The sequence below is a fragment of the Callospermophilus lateralis genome, chromosome 4 (genome assembly GCF_048772815.1).
Source record: "Callospermophilus lateralis isolate mCalLat2 chromosome 4, mCalLat2.hap1, whole genome shotgun sequence".
Taxonomy (NCBI): domain Eukaryota; kingdom Metazoa; phylum Chordata; class Mammalia; order Rodentia; family Sciuridae; genus Callospermophilus; species Callospermophilus lateralis.
Window position 1 is genome coordinate 65312570 of NC_135308.1, and position 25574 is coordinate 65338143.

General features: G+C 39.7%; 1 long non-coding RNA gene and 1 other non-coding gene across 4 annotated transcripts in view; both read left to right on the plus strand.

Annotated features, from left to right (window-relative positions):
• Window positions 1-24490, plus strand: part of LOC143396613 (uncharacterized) — a 69977-nt gene extending 45487 nt beyond the window's left edge. For 2 of the 3 annotated variants that reach the window (XR_013091112.1, XR_013091111.1), the window contains 2 exons: window positions 21795-21967; window positions 23787-24153. This is a non-coding gene — a long non-coding RNA (uncharacterized LOC143396613). Of the gene's footprint in view, window positions 1-21794; window positions 21968-23786; window positions 24154-24301 lie in introns of those variants that run through there. The other variant, XR_013091113.1, reaches the window with a different exon arrangement.
• Window positions 16568-16642, plus strand: Trnaa-agc (transfer RNA alanine (anticodon AGC)). The gene has a single exon. It is a non-coding gene; the product is annotated as a tRNA-Ala (tRNA).
• Window positions 24491-25574: the final 1084 nt, after the last annotated feature.

Consider the following 25574-nt stretch of genomic DNA (forward strand, 5'->3'; position numbering starts at 1 on the left):
CATACACAAGTCTGTCTCAGAGTTCCTTTCTTTGAGAGCCCAACCTGAGACTACTACATAGGCCTAGGATGCCCCAAAGAGTACAATCTTTACAGGCTAGAATGAAGAGAAAGAGGTGTTATAGAAAAGTAGGCAGGGAGAGGTTGTGAAAAAAGAAAATAAAGGAATGAAAAGGAAAAGAAAACTGAAAAAAAAAAAGAAAAACTACTCATGACACCAGGCTTATCATCTTATAATATCACTTTAATCCTTTTTCCATTGGTCATCTCCAGTTAATTTTTATTTTCCTCTGAAACTTTTTTTAAAGGTAATTTCTCCTTTAATGCACAGGATTATTTCTAACTCATCATGACTAGTGCAAATCCTTAGTCACAATTTAACATGGAACAACTACGCAGCCCTTCCTGAAGAATCTGGCTAAGAGCAGAAGTAAATGTTATGAAGGGTTAGCTCTGATCTGCTGTGAGAGGCTCTCTGCAGAGAATTTATACCTTCCAGCAGAATGGAGGCTCAGAAGTCCTTGTTCTTAAAAATCACACTATTTAGGTAGTAGTTTACTGTTTATTCTCATCCAGCCCATTTGGATCTTCATTTTTGGGGGTTGGAGGTGCTGGGGTTTGAACCCAAGAGCACTTTATCACTGAGCCACATCCCCAGTCCTTTTTGTTTTTTATTTTGAGACAGGATATCACAAAGTTACATAGGGCTACTTAAGTTGCTGAGGCTGACCTTGAACTTGCAGACCTCCTTTTTTAGCCTCCCAAGCCTCTAGGATTACAGGGTGTGCAACACCACACCCTGCTCAGATATATACTCATCCTTACTTGGGGTTGAGGTTTACTCTAGTTTTCTGGCTCCCTCCCAGGCAGGGGGTGCTGGTGTCCTACTGAGGGTCTTCCCTCTACTGGGCAGTTGCTGGAGCCTAGATGGTCAGAGCATGGACCAGCCAAGCCAGCTCTTCAGACAGCACCATGTGGACCAGCCTTTGCAGGGGGTCAGATCCTTGAAACAAGAGTCACCATTGCCATGAGGAAATGCATCTTACTGCCTGGTGGGACAGTACAATCTCCACTCTCATTATACAACTCCAGCACCTCAGGGCTTGGGCCAGCTCCAACTTTGCAGAATGGCTGCCTCCAGTGGACCTATGGGACAGACACAGGTAGCCATGGAGATTAGGCACTGAACCAGTCAGTCATCCAGCTGAGTCTCCACTGCTGCAGTTCCACTGAGCTCTCTAAAATGTTTGTGTAATGGCAGGGTATGGTGGTCCATGCACATAATCCCAGTGATTTGAGAGGGTAAAGCAAGAGAATCCCAAGTTCAAGGCCAACTTCAGCAATTTACTAAGACCATGACTCAAAATAAAACAGAAGAGCTGGGGGAATGTGGCTTAGTAATAGAGTACCTCTGGGTCCAATCCCCAGTTCAAAAAACAAATTGGTATAACAATGTAGTAAATCCTCAAAAAGTTGAAAATATAATATAATTACATGTGGACCAGCAATTCCATTTCTGGATATATGCCCAAAGTAATTGAAAACAGAGTCTCCAAGAGATATTTGTATATCTAGATTCATAACAACATTATTCACAATAGCCAAAAAGTGGAAGCAACCCAATGTCCAACCCAAATGATCGATAAATGGATAAGCAAAAGGTATTACATGTACAAATGAGGTATTATTCAGCCTTCAAAGACTAGAACATTCTGATACATGCCATGACTTGGTGAAGCCTGAGGAAATTATGCTAAGTTGAATAAGCCAGTCACAAAAAGACAAATGTTGTATGATTCCACTTATATGAGATTTTGGAGCAACCAAATTCATAGAGACAGAAAGTAAAATGGTGGTTGTTACGGGCTGGGAACATAGGAGAAAGGGGAGTTATTATTTAATGTTTTGCAAGATGAAAAGAATTATGAAGATCAGTTGCACACAATGTGTATACTTCACAGTCCTGAACTGCACACTTAAAAATGATTAAGATGAGCTGGGTGTGGTGGCCGTGGCACACACTTGTAATCCCAGAAGCTTGGGAGGTTGAGGCAAAAGATGGCAAGTTCAGGACCAGCCTCAGCAATTTAGCAAAACCCTGAGCAACTTTATGAAACCCTGTCTCCAAATAAAAAATGAAAAGGGCCCCTGAGTTCTCTCCCCAATTAAAAAAAGATTGGGGATATGGCTCAGTGGCAAAGCACTCCTGGATTCAATTTCCAGTAGGTGCCCCCCACAACAAAAAAAAAAAAAAAAAAATGAGGGAGAGAGAAAAGAAAAAATAATTAGGATGTGTTGTTTTGTTTTGTTTTTTCACTGCTGGTTATTGAATCCAAGGCCTTGCACATTATAAGTAATCATTCTACCACTGAGTTTCATAAAGTGGTAACTTTTATGTTATGTATATTTATCATAGTTTAAAAATGCAAACACAAAAACTAGGGAAACACTTAACATTTCTCAAACTTGTTCCTGTGTAAGCAACTCTCTGAAGATGATAGTATATCCAAAATCCTGCTCAGTGTAAGCTTTCAAAGGAGAGAGATCAATTTTTCCCTAAAGTATGTGACCAGAGAAGATAAAGCCTTGAAGAAACTCGGAAGATTAAGTTGGAATCTCAGCTATGTGGGAGGATGAGGCAGGAGAACTAGAGTTCAAGACCAGCCTGGACAACTTAACAAGACCTGGGTAGGGAGGGCAAGAGAGGGGAGCGGAGTTGGAAGTTCTTAGGGGAAATAATGTGAAATGCAGGAGAGCCTGCCACAGTGTTGCTATGTGGTGGCTGTGACAGGCACTGCTTGTGTCCTGCAAAGATAATCTGAAAGCAGAAGGAGGAAGAGTGTTTGCTCATCAGCTCGAGTTGGTTCTGTGCCACAGCCAGAGGAGAATGGAAAAAGGAAAAACCATTTGTTGTGACTCTAAGAGGGCAATTACAATAGCAGGTGTTAAACAGGAAGAACCAGAAAAACAGTTCTTGAAGCCTCATTCAGCAGCTCTGGAGGGAAAAAAAAAAATGCCTAGAAGGTCTCAAAGACTGAAGTTTTGAAAGCAAAGATGACAGAAGGAACAATAGGCAGATATCAGCCTGAGGATTCTAGCAGCCAGGGATAGACAGTGAGGAGACACTGTGATATGGATCAAAGTCTCTCTTGATTCCTTGGATGCCAGGTGGTGCTCTGGCCATGGCCTTGGCTCATGACAATGAAAGAGGAGCCAAACAAACAATCAAGAGGAAACTTAAGCTTCACTGGGGTTTTGTTTCAAAGTAACTCCAACCAACTGCCACTCTGAGATGACTTCTCTCATAGCAATGTCCCAACCAGGCACTGTAACCATGGAGGCCCTTTTTGATGCACAGGTGAAAACTACCTGTCTGGCTCATCAATTCAATTCACCTGATTCCCTTTTCCAGCGCCCTCCCACCCCCCAAAAAAAATCACCTTATAAATTTAAAATGATGTAGGTTTAAGGGGATTGCTAAAGGGATTTCCTTTAAAGTATTTTCAATGTTGTTTCCTTTCTCTAGTTTTTGTTCTCATAGTTTTCAGTGTTCTTTTTGCATTGTGGTCAAATATTTATAACATAACAGCACTTTAACAATGTTTAAGTGTGCATTCAGTGACTTTAAATACTATCACAATGTTGCAAAACTGTCACAAATATCTATTTCCGAAACTTTTTCATGACCCCAACTAGAAATTGCACACATTAAATAGTAACACCCCAGGCCCCAGTAACCTGTAATCTCCTCCTTGGCTCTATGAATATGCCTATTCTACTTCAGATAAATAGAATAATCTAATATTTGTCCTTTTGTGTCTGGCTTATTTCACTTAGCATGTTTTCCAGGTTCATCCACATTATAGCATATATCAGATTTTTTTTTTTAACCAGGAATTGAACCCAGGACCTCATACATTCGAGGTAAGCACTCTGTCATTGAGCAAAATCTCCAGCCCCTTTTCAAATTTTGTTTTGAGATAGGGTCTTGTCAAGTTGTCCAGGCTGGCTTTGAATTTGCAATCCTCCTGCCTCATTCTCCCTAGCAGCTGTGATTACAGGCCCATGCCACCATGCCTGACTAGAATTTCATTCCTTTTCAAGACTGAACAATATTCCATTGTATGCATACACCGTAATTAATTTATCTATTCACTTATCCATTTAGTCATCTATCCATTGATAGACATTTAAATTGTTTCTAACTTGTGGCTATTGTGACTAATGTTTCTCTGAACATTGGTGTATAGATATCTGTTTGAGTCTCTGCTTTCAATTTTTTTTTGGATATATACCTAGGAATGAAATTGCTGAATCATGATAATTCTTGGTGTAACTTTCTGAGGAACCACGGAAAATTTTTCTATAGCAGCGGCACCATTTTACATTTCTACTAGCAATGCATAAAGGTTATAGTTTCTCTAGATCTTCACCACATTTGTATTTTTATTTGTTTGATAATTGCTATCCTTTTATGGGTCTGAAGTGATAACTCATTGTGATTTTAATTTGTCGTAATGACTAGTGACGGGTGCGTCTTTTTATATATTTATTGGCCATCTGCATGTCTTTTCTGGAGAAATTTCTATTCAAGTCCTATGCTCGGTTTTTGTTTTGTTTTTTAATCAGTTTCAAAGAGGTAGAGAAGGGGTAGCTCTCACTGGTGCATCAAAGGGAGTGTTTAAATCAGCTTTTTCACTTCTGTGACTGAAAGACCTGACCAGAACAACTGGAGAGGAGGAAAGATTTATTTAAGGGCTCATGGTTACAGAGGTCTCAATCCATAGACAGCAGGCTCCATTCCTTGGGGCTCCAGGTGAGGCAGGACATCATGGCGGAAGAGTGTGCCAGAGGAACCAGCTCACAAGATGATCAGAAAGAAGAGAGAGACTTCATTTGCCAGATACAAATATATACCCCACAGCCACTGCCCCAATTCCTACCTCCTTCAGCCACACCCTACCACTTCAATTACCACTCAGTTAATCCCAATCAGGGGATTAATTCACTGATTAGGTTAAGACTCTCACAATCTAATCATTTTTCTTCTGAAACGTCTTGCATTGTCTCACACGTGAGCTTTTGGGGACATCTCACATCCAAACCATAACAGGCTGCATCCATAGTTACACAGTGTGATAGTGACAATGCTTTGAGAAGTTATTTCAGGTTGGCAGTTGACTGAGGCTATTCTGTTAAGTAGAATTTCTTTACAGTTCTGATTATTAATCCCTATCAGATATATGACTTGCAATATTTTCTCCTGTTTGATGGATTGTCTTTTTACTCACTTGATAGTATTTTTTGGTGTACAAACATTTTTAATTTTGATGAAGTCAAGTGTATCTTCTTTTTTTCTTTAATTGCTTATGATTTTGGTGTCATACACAAGAAATTATTAACTAATCTAATGCCATGCAAATTTTCCCCTATATTTTCTTCTAAGAATTTTATATAGCTCTTATGTTTAGTTCTTTGATCATTTGAGTTAATTTTTATATATGCTGCAAAGTATGAATCCAACTTCATTCTTTTATATGTAGATATCCAATTTTCCCAGTGCCTTAGTTGAAAAGACTATTCTTTCCCAGGTTCGCTCTCTCTCTCTCTCTCTCTCTCTATATATATATATATATGTGTGTGTGTGTGTGTGTGTGTGTGTGTGTGTGTTTTAGATGGACACATCTAAATATTTGTGATTTTATTCTCCCTGCTAATCAGAAAAGGGTAGGTTACTTATATTATAATATATAAGAAACACAGGTTATAGTTAAGTAAATATGGTAATGAAGCCAGGTAACTATTTATAGAACACTATTAATATTGCAAATCCAGTTTTATCTAATTCATGGTGTCCTATTGCTCCAGCCAAAATAATTCCCTTCTATCATTGAGCTCTTACATTGATCTCTTAGCATTCATTGTCTATAATACTGTTTTTTTCTTTTCTTTTTTGCGGGATGTGGGGGCGGGGTACTGGAGATTGAACTCAGGGGTACTTGACCAGAGTCACACCCACAGCCCTATTTTGGTCTACTATTACTCCAGCTACTACTAAGACAACCAACTCTTTTTTTTTTTTTTTTTAAGGTACTGGGAATTGAACCCAGGACCTCAAGCATGTTAGGCTTAGGCAAGTGCTCTACCACTAAGATAACTCCCAATCCAACAACCAACTTTTCTTGGGCATGATTCTTGTGTTCTGACACAGAATTCAGAGCCCAAAGTAGGGGATGCCCACAAAACCCACTCTTCACTCATGCATATACAACCTAGCAGTGCAGGGGGAATTCAGTGCCTCATGGAAGCAAATCTTGACCAATGGGGGCAAGAACAAATCTTTCCTTGCATCAAGGGGGAAATTCTGGGGCCATTCTACATGGCTCCTCAGAAGGTCCTAAAGTGATAAAGTGTGTTTCCTAAATAAGCAATGTGAGAATACACCTATAAACTGGTTTTCTCTTCTTTCCCAATTTTCATTCTCCCCAGTTCCGTGGGGTTACCCTCCCCCCAATACTTTCACTCAAGTCTTGGTCTCAGAACTTGTTTTCCAGGAAGAGCACAAGCTAATATATAAGCTTTCACCTTTTGATATTCTTTCTTTTGTCATTATTTTATTTTGTTTTTCAAAAAATAAGAACAAATTATTTCTTGCAACCAGGGATATAAGACTAAGAGGAATTTACTCTTAGGACTCAGTAGGGATTTGGCAATGTGATTAAGATAGAAACACACAGTTTCTGTATTGGACTAAAAGAAGACAAGAGTCTGAAATAGCCACTCTTATGGGATCAGCTATTTTAAAATCACTGTCCATTGACTGGGAGTTATAATTTCTCTGTCAGTATCCTGCCTCTTTTACAAAGCATTGCTGTATTTGGAAAGCTGGTATGATAACTTTGCAAATGTAGCTATCTCCTTGCTTTATTTTTTAAAGTTTGTTTGTTCGAAACATGTACAATACAATTCAGTGGATTTGGATAGATTCACAAAGCCATGCAATCACCACCACTAATTTCTAAATATTTTGATCACCTCAAATAGAAACCCATATTTTTGACCAGGCACAGTGGTGCATGTCTGTAATCCCAGCAAATAAGGAGACTAAGGCAGGAGAATCATAAGTTTGAAGCCAGTCTCAGCAATTTATCAAAGCCCTAAGCAACTTAGCAAGACCTTGTATCAAAATAAAAAAATAAAATAAAGTAAAAATGGCTAGGGATGTAGCTTAGTAGTTCAAACCCCAGTATGAAGAGGAGAAAGGAACCATATTTATTAGTAGTAACTCCCTTCCAACCCCGCAACTCCTACCCTGCTCCTAGTCCCTGGCAACTACTAATCTGCTTTCTAACTCTACAAATTGGCATGTTCTGAACATTCAATGGTAATAAATGCATCATTCGTGTGTGGCCTTTTATGTCTGGATTGTTTAATTTAGCAGAATGTTTTCAGGGCTTATTCATGTTGTAACATGTATCAACGCTTCTGAGGTTCTTTCTTCCTGACCTCAATTCTTTGAGATGAGCTGGATGTCCTACAGTTCCCTTCAATTCTGACCTAATTCTTGGAGTCAGCATCAGATCACACAGGTTAAGGGCTCAGTCCCAGAGGTCTGCCTCCACTTCAGATGCCGGCTACAAATGGGGTACCCATGCTACCTGCATTTCTTCTTGGCCAACCACAAATTCATGGATTCCCATGATGTCCCATCGGGGTCAATAATTCACTAGAATGATTCATAGAACTCTAAAAAGCATTTTATGTATTGCTATTAGTTTATTATAAATGATACAACTCACCAGGCATGGGGAAGTATGCCTGTAATTCCAGTGACTGGGGAGGCTGAGGCAGGAGGATTGCAAATTTCAGGCCAGCCTCAGCAATTTTGTGAGCTCTGTCTCAAAACTTAAAAAAAAGAAAGAAGGGCTGGAGGAAGTAGCTCAGTGGTAGAACACCTCTGTGTTCAATCCCCAGTACAGGAAGGAAGGAAGGAAGGAAGGAAGGAAGGAAGGAAGGAAGATATAAGTTGAAGAGATGCATAGGGCAAGGTAAGGAGGAGGATGATTCTCCAGGACACCTTTCCCTCAGCATTTTAATATGTTCACCAACTGGAAGCTCCTCAACCACTATAATTTAGGGGTTTCATTGAGACTTCATTACATAGCCATGATTGACTAAAGCATTGACTGGTGATTGAATTGAAATATTCAGTTTGTCTCCCCTCCCTGGAAGTAGAATGTGGAGAATAGGGCTGACAGTTCTAACTCTCTGACTTGCACACCAGCTCCCATCCTAGACCCTGGTATGGTTGAAAGGAACTCATTTTGAATAACAAATAGCAACCCTATCACTTAATGACTTCCAAGGAGTTTAGGAGCTCTGTTTCAGGAACTGGGAACAAAGACAAAATCTCTCCTTTCTCTCTCTTTCTCCCTTTTGACTTTGCAATATATTAGGCAAGTGCTTTACCATTGACCCACACCCCCAGCCCTTTTAAAATTTTATTTTGGGGCAGGATCTCACTAGGTTGCTCAGACTGGCCTCAAATTTGCCATTCTCCCACCTCAGCCTCCCAAGTAGCTGGACTTACAGGAATGTGCCACCACACCTGGCATCCAAATGTGTTTCTCACTTTAGTTCTCCCTCAGCATCTATAGACCATTGGTTCTAGGTGCCCTGCCCCCTGCCCCGCCACAGTCTATATATATTCTTTGTATAAAATGATACTGTATTTGCATATAACTTACAAAATCTTCCTGTATACTTTGTCATTTCTAGATTACTTTTTTTTCGGCGGGGGGGTGGGGGTGGTACTGGGGATCAAACCCAGGGGCACTTAACCACTGAGCCACATCCCCAGTCCTTTCTTGTTTTTATTTTGAGAAAGGGTCTAGCTAAATTTCTTGGGACCTTGCTAAGTTGCTGAGGCTAACTCTGAATTCCTATCTTTCTGCCTCAGTTTCCCAAGCCACTGGGGTCACTGGGATTATAGGTGTGTGCCATCATGCCTGGCTGGATTACTTATAAACACCAAACAATGTAAATGTCATGTAAATAGTTGCTGTACTACATCGCTTAAGGAATAATGATATAGGTGGGAAAGTGAGCACATGTTCTATATAGAAGCAATTTGGAGGGTGGGTATTTTCCCCCTGTGATTGGTTTAGTCGATGTATGTGAAACCTGGGGATATGGAGGACCAACTATCCCATAATGCTTCACTTCTTTGGATGAATACTATCCCATGGAATAATATTGTTATATGGATGCACCACTTTTTAAAAATTTTTGTACCAGGGATTGAACCCAAGGGTGCTTTACCACTGAGCCATATCCCCAGCCCTTTTCATTTTTAGTTTTGAGACAAGGTCTCACTAATTTGCTTAGGGCCTCCCTAAATTGCTGAGGCTGGCCTTAAATTTGCAATCCTCCTGCCTTGGCCTCCTGAGTCACTAGGATTACAGGCATGTGCTACCATGCCCAGCAGATGTATCACATTTTTTCCATTCCTTGGTTGATAACCACTTGGGTTGTTTCCACCTTTTGGCTATTGTGAATAGTACTGCTGTAAACACTCATGTGCAAGTTTTCTTGTAGACACATGTTTTTGTTTCTACTAAGTAAACATCTAGTGTCAAAGGATAAAATTACAATTATAGAATCAGGCAACACTTTATTCCATAAAATAGATTAAGTGTTCCAATGGGCTGAGTAGAAAAAAAATGGTTTTATACACAAAGAAAGGCAGAAACAAAGAACAAAATTATCAAAGATAATTTCCTTGTAAGGCAGGGACAGGGAGACAAAACAATAGAAAAATAACTGATTGGCTAACATCAGGTTACTTTAGGTTAACTTTTTTTGTGTAAGGATTATGGCAGAGGGAACTTTATTCTCATGCCAGTTGAACTGGCCTGTTTGGGAAATGTGGCCATTATCTCTCTAACCCCAATTTCTCAATTTCTCAATATTTCCATTCCTTGGAAGGGCAGATGGACAAGTTAGTTTCAGTTTGGTGACATGGAACTTTGCACGAGTGACTTTATTTTTATCTTAAGCACAGTCTGTGCAGGAGCTCAATCCAAAACAATGGCCTCTTATAATCTTTATTTAACTCTAGAAATTGAATTGCTGAATCTAATAATAATGTCATGGCTTTTTTTGTCTGGTTCCTCAAAAAACAAAATAAACAAAAACAAAACTGTCGAACTACTTCCCAAAGTGCTTGTATTTTCTTTTTTAAAACTTTTTTGGGTATTAGTTAGGTTTTATGTCCCAATTTACTTCATATACTCTTGAGGGAAGAGTTTCTTCTTCCCCACATCTGCCTTGTATCTATCCTAGTACCTTATACTCTAGAAGTGTTCATGTGTGACCATGTAATTAAGACAATATGCTCTTTTTCTTGGGTCTTATTGTCTTATTGAACTATATATAGCTTTTCTTTGCTTTCTTAGCTTTTCTTTGCTTTCTTTACATAACAGGAGAAATTCAGGTAACTGAATTGGGGGTAGATGGTGTGCTGATGGTGGCTGGCAGGTGGTGGTGTAACCAAGAAAAGATCTGATTCTGCTGCTGCTTGATATGGCCAGTGACTCAAAGAGAAAGTGCCAAGAGAAGAAATTTAGTTGTTTAAGTTGCTGAGGCTAGCCTTGAACTTGTGATCCTCCTGTCTCAGCCTCCTGAATCCTTGGGATCACAGGCGTATGCCACCAGGCCTGGCAAGAAAGTGATTTATTCAGTAGCTAAAGAATGAAGAAGTGAGAGCTCTCCTGGCAAATCAGCTTCTCCCCTCCAGGGAGTTGAGGAATCACAGACATGGGATAGGAATAATGAGGGAGGGAGGGAGGGAGAAGGAGAGGGGGAGAGGGAGAGGGAGAGGGAGAGGGAGAGGGAGAGGGAGAGGGAGAGGGAGGGAGAGGGAGAGGGAGAGAGAGAGAGAGAGAGAGAGAGAGAGAGAGATATTAATAAATGAGGAGGAATAGTCACGTTCTTTCTGGGAACAGGTGGAACTCCTTCCATGGTCTGGTGCTTCCTGTCATGGCTGCTGGCAGGTGTCTTTAGCCTTGAAAGGTGAAAAGAAAAGAAAAACCAGGCAAGTCTTGGTTAGATTAACCCTGTTTTATAGTTCTGGACAAAACATTTCTTAAATGATCAGTACATCTACCTGCAAAACTGAGTACATTCTGACCACAAAGCTTAAGGCATAAAAGGAGAAAAACAAAGTAGCAAGGCAGAGAGGCCAAGCCTTTTCATCCTGTTCCAGGCATCCTTCAGACATCTGCAGGCCCAATAGAAGAATCAGGGTTTTCAGCAAGAGTGGCCTTCAATCCCTGAAAAGTAACTCATAACTCATAACTCACACGTCAGAGGTATTATCTACAACAAAGCTGGTTAGAAACTAATAATGTATCACCCAGCTGTGTGACCTCCAAAATTAGTTATTTTTAAGTCAACTAAGAACAAGTGAAGCTAGGGGGTTTATTTAGGTTTTCCCTCATTAACTGTAGAGTAAGAAAGAATAAATGGAGCCAGGGTGGTGGTGCACGCTTATTATCCTAGCAACTACAAAACTGAGGCAGGAAGATAGCAAGTTCAAGGCCAGTCTCAGAAACCCAGTTAAGGCCCTAACTTAGCAAGACCCTGTCTCAAAATAAAAAAGATGAAGAACTGGGGAGGTAGTTTATGCTAAAGTACTCCTACAAGGGAAAAAAATTAGCTGCTAGGCAGGCACTTAAAAAAATTTTTTTTTTTTAAATTTAAGGTGGGGCCTTTGGGAACCCATTAGGATTAGATAGAATCATTAGGGTGAAGTCCCATGATTGAATCTCAGTGACTTCTCTTTTGTTTTTTCAGTGCTGGGAATAGAACCCAGGGTCTCGCCATGCTAGGCAAACACTACAACAAAGTTACACCTCCAGCTCCCCAGTGGATTTATAAGAAAAAGGAGAGACCAGAAGAGACACATGTGCATAGAGGTCCTCCCTGACTTTTGCTGTGTGGTCTCTGTGGACTCTGCCTGAAAGAAGGTCATCACCAGATACAAGTCCTTAAAACTCCAAAATCTTGAATCCAAATAATCCTCTTTTTGTTTTGGTAGTGGTGCTGGGAATTGAACCCACGGCCTTTTGCATGCAAGGTAAATACTCTACCAACTGAACTATATCCCCAGCCTCTTTTCTTTACAACATATCTGATATTGTTGACAACAGCAAATGGATCAAAATACCAAATTAAACTAGACCAAAAAAAAAAAAAAAAGTGAGGGAAAGTTTATTAGCTGTATTTATCAGAATTCCTAAACTTCCAGCAGGGATGGCTCCCTGTTGTCAGATTGCTCATGCTCATGTCTTCCTGAGTCTATTGGCTCTGCTTTATTCTGTCTGGGCTTTATCCTAAGAAAGCTTCTTTCCAAGGCTTGGGAGGCTAAGACAAGAGGATCATGAATTCAAAGCCAGCCTCAGAAACTGAGTGAGGCCCTAATCAACTTAGTGAGACTCTGTCTCAAAATAAAAATAAGGGCTGGGGCTATAGCTCAGTGGCAGAGTGCTTGCCTAGCACATGTGAGGTACTGGGTTCAATCCTCAGCACCACATAAAAATAAACAAAATAAAGGCATTCTAAAAATAAATAAATAAAAATAAGAAAGGGCTGGACATATGGCTCAGCGGTTAGGTGCCCCTGAGATCAATCCCAAGTGCCAAATAAATAAGGAAGAGAGAAAGAAAGCTTCTTTCCACCTAGCTGTAATATGTCCCCTGGAAGTTCCCTTTGCTTCTTATTATCTCTTTCATAAAAATATTAGAAAGCAAGACAACTATCGGGAGCTAAGTTCTATTTACGAACCTGCTGATGACAATAGTAGTCTAACATTCTTTTAGGGTGGAAACTCAGAGCCATTCATCACACCACCACTTCTCTCCTGACCACAACTTCCTCTGGAAATTCTAGGCTCCACAACATGTACCTCATGTCTGAATGGCAAGCACCTACTTCTGTCTGTTCTTATGAGCAACATAGGCTGATGTCACTGTGGAGTGGTTAGAAAATAATAGTGTCTTGGGGTTCATACTTCAAAACTTCCTCTGGTCTCTGCTTCCCTTCTTGAACTTTGCTTTGGGTCTTGCTTTTTTTGTCCTGAAAGGAAACTGGTGCTGTGACAGCCATTCCTGGAAAAGAACATTAATTGGCAGGTGAGAATGAACCAGTGGTGTGTGAGGCAAGCCTACCAGAGAACAACCTGAGTTCTTTCTTCATTTGACCCAAGCCCTCCTGGTGGGGTCATAGAAGTCCTGAAATAGGGCTTAGTATTTCCCAATACAAAGAAATGAATCCCCACAATAATAATAAAATCTAGGATGTCCTCAAACTAAGCTCAGGTCAAGGATAAAGTGTGAAAGTTCTTGATTCCCTCTGCCTTCCATCCCTCTGCAACTACTTTTCTCTAATCCTCTAAAATTTTCTGAGCCAGGGTTGGGAAGAGAAGTGGACAAGACCAGAATCTGTCTCACCTCACACAATCATGTTTCAGCAGCAAGAACTCCAAAGAGCCCTAAAATTCTCAATTTTTACTTATTTATTTATTTTAGGTATTGGGAATTGAATCCAGGGGCACTTTACCACTGAGCTACATCCCCAGCCTTTATTAAATTTTTTAAAAAATTTTCAGACTGTGTCTCTCTAAATTGCTGAAGCTGGGCTTGAACTTGCAATCCTCCTGTCTCAGCCTCATGAGTCATTAGGATTAGAGGCATTCACCACCACACCTTGCCCAAAACTCTCAATTTAAACTTGGCCAACATTAGGAAAACATACTTTTCAAGGTTAAATAAGATTTTAACAATTTGTTAGCTTAATTTATAAATTTTAAATATTAAGTTTATAATTTGTTTTTTCATCTGTATTCGTGCCTTGGGCCACACAAATGTTAGGGACAAACTGGGTATCTTTTTTCCTTTTTCTTGTTAATTGTGGAGCTATTGTTTTATGCACTTTCATAAAGAGAAGGGGACCCAAAACACTTACATTCCTCAATTACAACTTGAATTTGTATCACTTCTTCCTCCCACATAGGGGAAGCACTTATAGATTTAAACCCTAGCAAGCAGAGACCACTTGGAAAAGAGCACAATGTGATTGATAAAATGTAGGTCTCATTTCAAAAAGTTTGTTGGGTATGAAAAGGAAGGGGGAAAAAAATCACATTAGTGTTAGTTAAGAATAGGAATGTCCCAAAGGCTGAGGCAGGGGGATCACAGGTTCAAGGCCAGCTTCAGCAATTTTGCAAGACCCTGTCTTAAAAAAATAAAAAGAGCTGGGGAGGTTGCTCAGTGGTTAAGTGCTCCTGGGTTCAATCCCCAGTAAATCCCCAGCATGAAAAATTTAAAATAAAATAAATGCCACACCAGCAGCTGCAAGAAACCACTGCATGATAAGTAGTGGTATGCACCAAGTATGAGAGCATACTTAATGGAAAGAGTCACCTCATTGGAGGGGGTCACAGACCTTTACTTTCATTATCACATGTCCTACTCAGGAAGTGAATAGGTATCCCTTCCCTTTCCTATGTCATTAATTCACTCCATCTCTTACCATTCCCTTACTCCTGTCCCTGTTGACTCCTTGTCTCTCTCTAGGTTTCTCCCTGTCTCTCCACTGAGAGATGGCTTTTGTCATATTTATCATTAATATATGGCTTGAGTATTAATTGAACAAATGAATAGTGTTCTGGAAATTTCTACTTGATCTCTCAGCAGCATTTGTCATAATTGGGAATTCTCACCTTTTTTGGTGGGGGAAAGTTTACTGGGGATTGAACCCAAGGCCTTGTGCATGCTAAGCCAAATTCTCTACCACTGAGCTCATCTCCAGCCCTTTTTACTTTGAGACAGGGTCTCACTAAATTGCCCAGGCTGGCCTGGAACTTGTGACCCTCCTGCCTTAGCCTCTTGAGTAGCTGAGATTACAGGCCTGTGCCACCACACCAGGCAGAACCTTCAAGTTCCTTTCTTGGCTTCATTGATACCACAATCTCTTTGTATTCCTCTTCTTAGGTCTCTGAGCGTTTTTCCTGCTCATTTTTGGCAGGCTCCTGGTCTTCTACTCAAACTCTAATACTATGATATGTGAAGTAACTAAACCATGCAGGGCTCAGTCCCAGGACCATCTTCTCTATTTACACCGTCTTCCTACACTGATGGGTGACATTTCCATAAATAATTTAAGGAGGTGAGAACATGTGGCTATCTGAGGTGTTCCAGGCATTGAGGGAACAGCAAGCAGACCACTGAGGCTAGAGTGGAGTGAATGATGAGGAGATATGGAGGGTTGGTGGACAGATCATGCAGAACTGGAAATGGGCCACTGTAATGACGTCAGTTCTTACTCCAAGGTGAAAAGCTAATGGGATGACCAGGCTCTGACTTATACTGTACTATACTATGATCAGTCTCACATGTAAATGAGCAAATGAGTGGAAGAAAATGGGACAGAAAAGGAAATACAGACCTTAGTTAATCTGGGAACCAAGAATCAATTAAATGACCTCTTGAAGAGAAGTGTAACTCCCAATGCACTTCCACACTTACGTTAAAGATGTAAAGACTGCTCAAGGTGCCAGCTTGCCGTAGATCTCCCCTTAGGCTTGCATGCTGCAGGAGGGGCAGCAGAGACACTTGAGCTGGGAGAGAAAAGCAGCTGGTTGCTGGTGAGACTGGAAGAGGATCCCAAGCAGCAGCTCCTTTGTCACTGGAAACCTGACCCTTTTCAGTTGAGCCAGACAATGAAGTTTTGGCCAGAGACTGGTAGGGAAAACTGCCAAGTTCACAGTCAGCCTCCTTCAGCCTAGACAGCCTCTGAGAGAGGAGTGCAGCTTTTCAATATAAAGAAATGAGACTGAGCAGAGGGGAGAACTAATATTTTTCATTAATATAACACACAGACCGTGTCAAAATGTGTTGCTAAATCGATTTTACTCTAACCATGGGAAAGCATGACTTAGCCACAAACAAAAGAGAAGTTATGATTGTGGAGTGGAGATTTTAAGAAGCTTCAAAATGGCTTCATTAGATAAACTCACCTTTGCTACCATTGATTACCTCGGCTGTATCCCTTTATTTTTTATTTTATCTATATCTACTTACCTATCTATCCATCTATATATTTGTGTGTACTGGTTTAAACCCAGGAACTCACACATGCTACACACATGTTCCACCATTGAAGTTAACCTTCAACCCTATTTTTTTTTTTTTTTTTTTGTGGCACTGGGGATTGCATGCAAGACAAGTACTCTATCAACTGAGCTTTATTCCCTGAGCTGGGTGCTGTGGCATATGCCTGTAATCTCAGCGGCTCAGAAGGCTGAAGCAGGAGGATTGCAAGTTCAAAACCAGCCTCAGCAATGGTGAGGTGCTAAGCAACTCAGTGAGACCCTGTCTCTAAATAAAATAGGGCTGGGATGTGGCTCAGTGGTTGAGTGCCTCTGAGTTCAATCCGGTATACCGCCCCCCTCAAAAAAAAGGAGTAAAAATGAATATGTTCCTAGTCATAAAAATAATTCATGTAGAGTTGGAGTGTAGCTCAGTGGTAGAGTGCTTGCCTAGCATGCATGAGGCCCTGGGTTCAAGTCCCAGCACCATACATACATACACACACACACACACACACACACACACACATACATGTACATGGTTAAAAATTCAAGCATTACAGAGGGGTATACAATGCTGTCTCTCAATAATATAAGCAAAGTTTTATAATGTAAAGTTTTATAATGTAAAGTTTTCCTAAATTCATCTACTGAAAAATAAATATACAAAAGTAGTGATGAAAATTCTGAAAAAATAAAACAGGGCAAGATATGATCTCAAAGATTAAAATATAAAGAAATTATAATTAGAATTTGGTAATGGCACAGGAATAAACATATTAGAGGTATAAAATAGTGTCCATAGGTAGACCCAAAATATATGAGAATTTAGTATAAAACAAAGAATTTCAATAATTGGAGGGAAATAAATGGAGTAAGAACTTTTAGCTGGTTATCTTTAAAAACCAAAAAAATTTGGATTCCTATCTCATTTCTTATGCCAAAACAAATCCCAGCTGGGTCACTTATTTATTTATATATTTGAAGAAATGGGGTTTTCCCGTCATTCAGGCAACAGCCAGGCTGTCCCTGAACTCCTGGGCTTAAGGGGATTCTTCTGCCTCAGCCTCACAAGTTACTGGGACTATAGACATGTGCCATCTTACTTTGCATGGATCATAGATTTAAATTTAAAAAAAAAACAAAACAAACAACCTAAAAGTACTGGAAGAAAACATGGGAGAATTAAAAATAAAGGGGCTGAAGTTGTAGCTCAGTGGTAGAAATCTTGCCTAGTATGTGTGAGGCACTGGATTCAATTCTCAGTACCACATATAAATAAATTAATGAATAAATAAATTAAATAAAGGCCCATCAAAAACTATAAATAAATAAATAAATAAATAAGCTAAGTGCAGTGGCACACATTTGTAATCCCAGAGACTCAGGAGGTTGAGGCAGAAGGATTGAAAGTTTGAGACCAGCCTCAGCAACTTAAGACCCTAAGCAACTTGGCAAGACCCTGTCTCAACAATAAAAAATAAAAAGCACTAGGGAAGTGACTCAGTGGTAAAGCATCCCTGGGTTCAATCCCCAGTTCTACCACCCCAACCCACACTTGCAAAAAAAGCTCAAAGCCAGCATAAAAATTTAGGGAGACCTTCTCTAAAAATAAAAAATAAAAAAGGCTGGGGATATAGTCAGTGATTAAGTGCATTTGGGTTCAACCCTCAGTACCACAAAAATCAAACAATCAGAAAAAAAAAAAGGGCTTTCTAATGTTATAAGCTGATGTGTTTCCTCAAAATTCATATGTTAAAATACTAACTGCCCACCTCAGAATGTGAGTATATTTGGAATTAGAGTATTTAGGGTATTTTAAAAGGTAAAGTTAAAAAGAGATCATGAGGATGGACCTTAATTTTATATGACTGATGTCCTTATAAGGAGATCAGGACACAGACAACACCATGTGAAGACACAAGAAGACCACCATCTACAAGTCATGGAGAGGAGTCACAGAAGAAACCAACCTGCTGATACCTTGATCTTGCACTTCCAACCTCCAGAACAGTAAAGAAGTAAACCTGTTTTGTTTAAGCCCCTCATCTGGGGAGCTTCAGTATGGCAGCCGTAGCAAACCAACACAGACAACTAAGATCTTTTTAATATGCAAAATTCAGTATGCAAGAGAAATGATTGGTAAGTTTTGCTATATAAAAAGTTTTAAATTTCTACATAGAAGTAAAAACAAAACACAACAATAATAAAAAGAATCTCCAAGTTGGGCTCTGTGGCATATACCTGTAATTCCAGCTACTAGAGAGGCTGAGGCAGGAGGATTGCTTGAGCCCAGGAGTTTGAGATTAGTCTGGGCAACAAAGCAAGACTCTGTCCTCTCCCCTTCTCCAAAATACATACCTCCAAATCCAAAGACAAATAATAAGCTGGGGAAGGTGGGAAATGACATTCAAAGGGCTAATTTTATTTTTAAGAAATGATTAAAATTGCCAGATTTTCTCTCTATTCTGCTGCCTCTCCTTCCACCCTCTCTTTTTCTCTCAGTAGAAGCTAGAATTCCAGATTTTTTATATCATATCTTCCATTGGTTTCATGTTGAAAATTAAATTGTCAACACTACACAGGCCAACATTATGAAAGGCTCTTAGTTCAGGGTGTCTGGTCTAGATTACCACCACAGGGGGCCTTCCCTTTAGTAGGTCAGCAGGTGAGAAAGCAAAATGAGAATTTCTTAGTTATCCAGAATCATGTACTCAGGCACACATGAACCTGTGCATGCATATGCGCGTGTGCATGCACACATACACAGGCATACCCAGTTGATATCAACTCTCAGTTTCAGTACAATTTGAGGCCTGGGGGTGTTACTCATTGATATAAGTCTTGCCTAGTGAGCTTGAGGCCCTGGGTTCAATTCCTGACACTACAAAACAAAGACCAAAACCTACAAAACAACATAAAATTTCAGTGCAGTTTAGAGATACATTCACAGAATAAAACCATTTTCGCACATGCAACATAATTTTTACTGACCTCTCCGCTGCCCAAATGGGAATCAAGCTTCACTTTTCTGTGGGATCTGTGTCAGTCACCTCCTTTTCTCGTCTCCTTACAAGGCAATGAGCCTCACCTGAGCAAAAAAAAACAGTCTTTACAGAGCTCTCTGTTGATTGATGACTGCACTGAGGCCCTGGAATAGCTTTAAAATAACTCCCTTCTCTGTACTTTGAGCCAAATCACATTCCCAGGCAGACATAGCCAGAAGGGAAAAAGGAAATAGGAAAATGTATGATCTACTCGTCTAAGAACCTCCTCCCATGAGTAAGTGTGAGGTGAAGATAGGGGTAATATGCTTGTCTGGGATGAGGGGAGTAATAAAAGTTCATAATTTGAATTGCTAACTATGGTTAATATTGAGTAGTAGGGTTTGGGATGGTTTCATTTTTATTCTATATATCATTTCCTGAATTTTCTAGAGTGAATTTATATTGCTTTTACAAACAGGAAAAAGAACAACTGCTATTAGAAAACATTTAGTATGTTAAGGTTACCATCCTAACTAGATTGTACAAACACCCCTGAGAAGAGGGGTCAGTTTTGTGTTCCTGTGTGGAGAAGGGATTCCCATACCTATAGTTTAGAATTCATGGTAGGCACTTGGTAAAACCCTTACTAACAGACATTAATTTGGATCTTTTCCAGAGCTAGTCCTGATTAAGGTCACTAGTCAAGAGATCTTTGTTTTGCCTGAGCCAGAATAACCCTCAGGGAAGCATATCTATGGGCTGGACATGTATTGCCCTATGTTGAGCTTATAGGCACATCATTTTGTCCAGTGGGCACACAGCCCCACAGCATGGTACTCTGGATTGTAGTTTGTTATTTGCCTTTTTTTTTTTTTTTTTTTTCAAGACAAGGTCTCCTGCGTTGCCTGGGCTGACTCAAAACTCCTGGGCTCAAATGATCTTCCCACCCGAGTCTCCCAAGCACTTGAGAAACTACAGGTGTGGGCTTCTGTGCCCTGCTATGTTTGGCATTATTTTAAGCTTTGATTGGTGTTTACTGGTTTACAACAGAGTTGCCAATCACAGATTTAATATTGAATAGTGTGAATATCACCCATCAGCTTGAATTTCTTTCATCCACGAAGCTTCTTCTGACCTCCTTACCTAGACATAAGGTTTCCTTTTTTTTAGTTTGATTGTACATAATTTTTACCTCTGTATCAATCATTACTTTCTAAATTGATACTGTACTTACTTATGTATGTATCTTATCTCCTCTCCTAGACTGTTTCCTGAGATCCAGATCTATTCTTCAGTTACTTTGTCTTATAATAACAGCTACCATTGATCAAGTAGTTACTCAAGTATCAAGCTCTTTAAACAGACAATTCTATTTAAAACAAATCCTTCCCATGAAACAAGCATTTTTATCTTCATTTTACTGGAAATTATGGTTTTCATTTTCAGTTTTTTATTGAAAAACCTGAGGACAAAGCATAAAGTCACTTGGCCACTAAGTAATAAAGTCTTTTTTCTTTTTCTTTGTGGTACTGGGGATTAAACCAAGAGACCCTCTATCACTGAGCCATATCCTAGCCTTTTTAATCTTATTTTGAGACAGGGTCTTTCTAAGTTGTGGAGGCTGGTCTCAAACTTTTGATGCTCCTGTCTCGATCTCTTGAGTCACTGGGATTTTAGGTGTGTGCAATTGTGCCCACCAAGTCTATGCTCTCAACTACTGCGCCCTCAAATCCTTCCATAATGCTTCCTGCATACTCTAAGCAATAAAGATGCTGTAAAATCTCTTTAATGGATTCATGAATCAGCTGGTGATACAAGAATGTTGTAGACCATCCCACTTCAGATATCTCTTTTAATCTCATAGCATTTGAACAGTTAAGGCTGTAAAAGATTCAGGAGTAAAATCAGTCTGACCATTATCAAATCAAGTTCTACCAAGACTAACATTAGCAACATTATAATTAACCTAAGACACCACTTCACAATCCCATAAAGACCTGGCTGAGTCTCACTTCCTATGGAGGAGAGGTTCCACATCGCAAGGAATTAGATTACATAACTCTTTGAACCTTGGTGTTGTGTGTGTTAGGGGCAGAGGGCAGATGTACATACTTTGTGTGGTTATTATGTGATTTAATGATATATTGTGAAGGACCTAGGTCAGTGCTTGGTACCCAATTAGGAACTTGCCATTCTCTGGTGAGAAGGAATTACCCTCATTCCCACTTTGCAGCTAAGTTGAAAGAAGACAAAGCCAAGAGGAAAGATGAATGTATGACAGGTGGCACTACAAGAGAGGTTAGTCAAATCCCCTGTGGTGAAGTGGTTGTGAATCAGAGGTGTCGAGACCACTCCCAGAATTCCACAAAGCAGCTTCCAGACTTGCAAGAAAATTGTCAGGAGAGGGATAAATGAGAAACCTCATAGAAGGAGGAAGTAGTTATTCCTCACAGAGTGAAATTGGATCTTAGAATCCCTTTTCTGTCATGAATATTTTATTGGACAGGATTGGGTTAGTTTAAGGGTATTCAAAGATCTACAAATCTCCCTATGTCATCTGTACTTAACTGAGGAATGGGAAGATTAATTGCAGGCACCTGCCAGTCTGATCATCCCACTCAACATAACCAACCCAGAAAAATTCTTTTCTCATTCCAGAAACTGCTCGTCCATCTCCTGCCTCTATGAAGTTTGCACATCTGTCTGGAAAAAGGCAGACCAGTTCTCATTTTTCCCAAGTAGTAGGAAAAAGTCAATCTTAACAGAGTTTCAAGTTTGTTCTAAGAATCTGGACAGTTACTTAAGAGATGTTTCAACAACCTGTGTCTTAGGTAAGGCTCTTCAGAAACAGAACTCTAGACAGAGATGTGCATGCAAAATTTTTTTTTAATTAATTAATTAATGTATTCATTTTTGGGGGGGAAGCTTAGAGTGGCTACACCTGTAGGGAATAAGGGACGCAGAAGGAAGAAATTAAACTATAGTTAGGGTTCCTGCCCTTTGTGTGGAGCTCTGAAAGGCAGTGCACATTTGCCCGCAGTGAGGCAAAGTGCAGGCCTTTTATATTCCCTAGTGACCAGTCATTTGATGCTGGCTGTCCCCAGGGAAGGGGTATAACCTTGTACAGGGTAGCTCCCTTGCTGAAGCCATTCCCAGAGAGGTGTTACAGCTGTGAGCATCCCAGTATTTCCAATAACCTGCTGGGTAGCAGTGAGTCATGTTTAAAGTTTGAAATCTAAGAGAAATTTTGTTGCTCTCCAGAGGGTAGTAAGAGGGGAGTAATGAGAGGAAGATGGAAGTACCTCATCTAGGAGCTAAAATTAGGAAAGGGGAGGGGAAAGTGATGTATTGGTAACTTTCTGCATTAGATATGGGCAGAGCAAGGGCTGAATGACCCTAGAGTAGAGGACAGCTATGGTGGTAATAATTTTTTATTTTTATTTATTTATTTATTTATTTATTTATTAGTTGTAGTTGGACACAGTACCTTTATTTTATTTATTTATTTGTATGTGATGCTGAGGATCGAACCCAGGGCCTCACATGTGCTAGGTGAGCACTCTACCTCTGAGCCACAATCCCAGCCCTGGTGGAATAGTTAATAGAGAAATCTGTGTGTCTCTTTTGGAACATAGAAAGTAGGTAGGGGGAATAAGAGTGATCCAGTAGCCTGGAGTCATCCACTGCACAGTGTACAAACTTACTAAATTTTTTTTCCCCCTAGAACCCAGGGCCTCATGCATGTTAGGCAGATGCTCTACCACTGAGCTACATCCCAAACCCCAACTCTAAAAATGTCTTTTTAAATTGAATTGCATGGCATTGGCTCAGGGGTCCTGACTGGGAGATTCATTGACTGTCTTTGAAGAAAGTAGGCAAATTTTCTTTTTTTGGTACTGGGGATTGAACCCAAGGATGTTTAATCACTGAGCCACATCTCCAGGCTTTTTAATTTTTTATTTTGAGACAGGATCTTCCTAGGTTGCTTACAGGATCACTGAATTGCTGAGCCTGGCTTTGAATCTACAATCTTCCTGCCTCAGCCTCTGGAGCCACTAGGATTACAGGCATGCACCACCACATCTGGCCTCGTAGGCAAAATTTTCTTGAATACAAGCACAAATATGCCCACCTTGATTTAATCCTACAGGAGTCTAAAAGTTTTACTTTGTCAAGTCCTTGGATGAAAAGAAGATAAAAGTTTATTAGGGGGCTGAGGTTGTAGCTCAGTGGTAGAACGCTCGCCCAGCTTGTGTGAGGCACTGGGTTTGATTCCTAGCACCACATAAAAATAAACAAATAAAATAAAGGTATTGTGTCCATCAACAACTATTTTTTAAAAAAAAAAAAAGTTTATTAGACCTTGGCAAAAAAAAACACAAAAACCTCAAACAACAATGTCAACCTCACACCATGGTTTCTTCTGTGGTGGATCCCTATACACCTATAGCACTTTCACTGTATATATCACAGAATCTGTTTTATATTAAATAACTTTTTAATTTTGTTTATTTTTAAGTTGGGGTCTGGGGCTGGGTATGTAGTTCAGTTGTAAAGCGTGTGTTTAGCAGGTACAAGTCCCTGGGTTTGATCCCCAGGACCAAAAATAAAAATAATAAAATAACATAAGTGTCTTGACATTCCCACCAGGTTGTGAATTCCTAGAGAAGAGGATCTAAATATTTATTCCTCCTTCTGCCTCACAATGAAGGATGATATTCAAAATAGTTAATGTATGAGGCTAAGGCGGGAGGATTACAAGTTGGAAGCCAGCCTCAGCAAATTAGCAAGGTATGAAGCATCTTAGTGAGATCCTGTCTCAAAATAAAAAATAAAAAAGGTTGGGGGGATGTAGATAAACAGTAAGGAAGCCCTGGATTGAACCCCTAGTACAAAAAACAACAACAACAAAAAAGGTTTAACATCCAGTTCAGCAAAGGCCCAACTAATTCAAGTGGACCTAGGTCTTAAGTAATTCTTACGTCCACACTAGTGTGTATAGCTGAATGTTTGTTCTCATGGAGAAGGTATCCAATAAACAATGGTTGACTTGAATTTCATTGTATTAGTAGTCCTGGCTTTGACATATAATAAACTTATCTTAGAAGTAAGGTGGCTTTTCTTGCCAAAATATGATCATAATCTTTTTTTCCTCCTTGATCTAGATTCAATAGGAGTTTGTAAATAACTCTGAAGAGCTTTGCAAGAAACAGGACACTCCATACCTATGTTATCCAATATGGTAACCACAAACCACATGCCAGATAAAATATCAGATTCCCAGTTAAATTTGAATTTCAGATAAAAAAGAATAGTATGATTGTGTTGTAGCATAATTGTAGCATAATTGTGTTGCTTGGGGTTTTCTTAAACTACAAAATTATCTGTTGAGATTCTGTAATTTATTTATTATTATTTATTTATTTATTTTGCAGTACTGGGGATTGAACTTAGGGTTGCTCTACCCTTGTGCTACAACCTACTCTTTTTTATTATTTTTAAAAAATTTTTTTTAGTTGTAGGTGGACATAATACTTTTATTTTATTTACTTATTTTTATGTGGTGCTGAGGATCGAACCCAGTGCTTCACACATGCTAGGCAAGCGCTCTACCACTGAGCTACAACTGCAGCCCCTATTTATTTATTTATTTATTTTTGAGACAAAATCTTGGTGAGTTGCTGAGACTGGCCTCAAACTTGAGATCCTCAGGAAAAACCAGGAATTGGAGGGTAGATTATGAACTGAAACTGAATTCCATGCATGTATGAGTTTGTTAGGATGAACCAAACTAATACACATAACTATATAGTTCTAATTAAAAAAAATAAAAACAAAACAGACTTGAGATCCTTCTGTCTCAGCCTCCCATGTTGCTGGGATTACAAGCGTGTGCCACCAAGCTGGCTTATAATTGATATTTAATTGTGCACCCTGTACTTATTTGTTAAAACTGGTAATTCTATGCACATGACTATTCTGATTTAAATTAATTAAAATAACATCTCCTAGTTACTTTTTTTTTTTTTTTTTTTTTTTTTATCCTTGGTCTTGCACTATGTTGCCCAGGCTGCTTCAAACTCTTCGGCTCAAGGGATTCTGCTTCAGCCTCTAGAGTAGATGAAGCTACAGGTGTGCCACTGAGCCCAGCTGAGTCCCCATCTTTTTTTTTTCCAGTGATGGGGATCCAATCCAAGATCCACAGATGCTAGGCAAGTACTCTCAGTACCCCCTTAGCTCTTTAGTTATCATCTTGAATAGCACAGATACAGAACATTTCCATCATCAAAGAAAATTCCACTGGACATCTCTTTGGCTAAGCAAAAGTATTGTGTATTTCACAGGTTTTAAAAAATTATATTTGGAACTGTGAAATTTGCAGCAAACCCCAGAATGCACCCTCTGACATAGCTAATAAGCCAGTTTTCCTGTTCTGGT